The sequence below is a fragment of the Octodon degus genome, unplaced genomic scaffold, assembly GCF_000260255.1.
Source record: "Octodon degus isolate 3935 unplaced genomic scaffold, OctDeg1.0 scaffold00012, whole genome shotgun sequence".
NCBI classification, from domain to species: domain Eukaryota; kingdom Metazoa; phylum Chordata; class Mammalia; order Rodentia; family Octodontidae; genus Octodon; species Octodon degus.
The window spans coordinates 8,433,027-8,435,055 of NW_004524588.1; the positions used below are offsets into that span (position 1 = coordinate 8,433,027).

The 2,029-nt window shown below is 50.2% G+C and overlaps 1 pseudogene; it reads right to left on the reverse strand.

Annotated features, from left to right (window-relative positions):
* Window positions 1-270: 270 nt before the first annotated feature.
* Window positions 271-1,513, reverse strand: LOC105741451 (annotated as a pseudogene).
* Between the last annotated feature and the right edge of the window lie 516 nt (window positions 1,514-2,029).

Sequence of the window (2,029 nt, forward strand, 5' to 3'; positions counted from 1 at the left end):
TTTTAAAATTGAGTGAATTTATGTATTTTTTTTCTTTTCAGGTCACAAAACTGAGCTTTATTTAGGAAAAACAATTGAATTGGGTTTTGGTTAAGGGCATGGGCAAGAAGGGGTACCCAAGGCAGTAATGTCCCCCCAAGGGTTGTCTGAGGGCTAAGCCGAGCCTCAGATAGATCTCTTGCTCCCAATGCTTCCTCCTACAGCAGTCTCCCCACGGGTTCTGGGGCAGCCTCAGGACAGTGCGGGCTGGGAGAGGCTGCTGTGGCCCATTCACTTGGACAGGACATCAGAGGTCTCAGACTCCAGCTTCCCATTGGGAGTCTCGATCTTCTTCACAACCTCAGCAGACGTGGTGCAGGTGAAGCCAGGGCTTTGGGGGCTCCAAAAGCCAGGGCCTGTGATGTCTCAATAGGGTGAGCTCGCCATTCCTGCATAGCCATTGCTGGGTGATCTTCTTATGGATGCTCAAGTTCTTCATGCCAGCCTCCAGACTTTTCTCCTTGCCCTCCAGCCTTGCGGTAGGTGGCAATCTCGATGTTCATACGTGGGGATACTTAACGATGTTTGACGTTCATGAGCTCCTGGTACTCGTGCAGCTGCCGGGTCACGTCCTGCTTGGCCTTGTGCAGGGCAGCCTCCAGCTGGGCCAGCTTGGCGCTGGCATCCTTTATGGCCATCTCCCCACACTACTCAGTATCAGCGATGGCAGCCTCGAGGGATGCTTTCTGGCCTTTGAGGGCCTCAGTCTCTGCCTGCAGGAGGCTGATGCTGCGGTTCATCTCTGATATCTCAGACTTCGTGAGAGGGAGGTCATCCTTGGGCTTCCTAGTCAGAGTCTGCAACTCTTCATACTTGATCTGGTACATGCTCTCGGCCTTGGCCTGGCTGCGGTTGGCAATCTCCTCATACTGGGCCTTGACATCAGTGATGATACTGTCCAAGTCCAGGGAAAAGCTGTTGTCCACGGTCAGCACCACAGATGTGTCTGAGAGCTCAGACTGCCGCTCATTTATCTCCTCTTCATACAGCTGCCTGAGGAAGTTGATCTCGTCAGTCAGCCCTTCCAGGCATGACTCGAGCTCCACCTTGTTCTTGTAAGCTTCATCCACATCCTTCTTGATGAGGACAAATTCATTCTTTATCTCTGTACACTTGTTGGTCTCATCTTCATATTTGTTCTTGAAGTCCTCCGCCAGCCCCTGCATGTTGCCAAGCTCCGCCTCTAGCTTCATGTTCTCCTAACCCAGTGAGTCCAGCTTCCACCTGAGGTTGTTGATGTAGCTTTCGAACATGTTGTCCATGTTACTCCGGGATGTCTTCTTCACTTGGTCTCCAGCATCTTATTTTGCTACTCCAGAAACCGAACCTTATCGATGAAGGAGGTGAACTTGTTTTTGAGGTTCTTGATCTGCTCTTTCTCCTGTATATGCGTGGCCTGGATGTTGGGGTCCACCTCCAGTTGCAGGGGGTTCAGCAGGCTGTGGTTCACAGGACGCACCACCAGCCACACCATAGCCTCCCAGCCCCAGGCCGCCCTGGAAGCTGCCGCTGCTGCCCATCTGGGATACGCTGGGGGAGCTGATGCGGAAAGCAGGCCCGCTGGTATAGGAGAGGCTGCTGAAGACCCGGGCCGGAGGTGGGCACCTTGTAGGACTTCTGGGTCACCCTTATGGATGTGGTGGAGGCTGGGGTGGAGGCAGGAGAACTGAAGATAGAGACTGGAGAAGGAGCCTGGTAGGTGCTTCTGGACGGTGGGAACTTATGTATTTAAAAATGGAGATGGACTCCATTTTTTTTTTTGCTAGCAGTCATGACATTTTAACACGGCTTTATAAAATATTTAACTAGCGCTCTTAGTATTGGTTACTAGTAGTGTTCTGTCTACAGTTTTGCTTTATGAGAAGTAGTGCTTTATTTCACACTTCAAAATTTCTCTTAGAAGCAACATTTCAGAGTTAAATTTATTTAAAAATATATCCAGATTACTCTTAAAAATGTATTTAAGAACATACTGTGGGGGCTTTGTTTG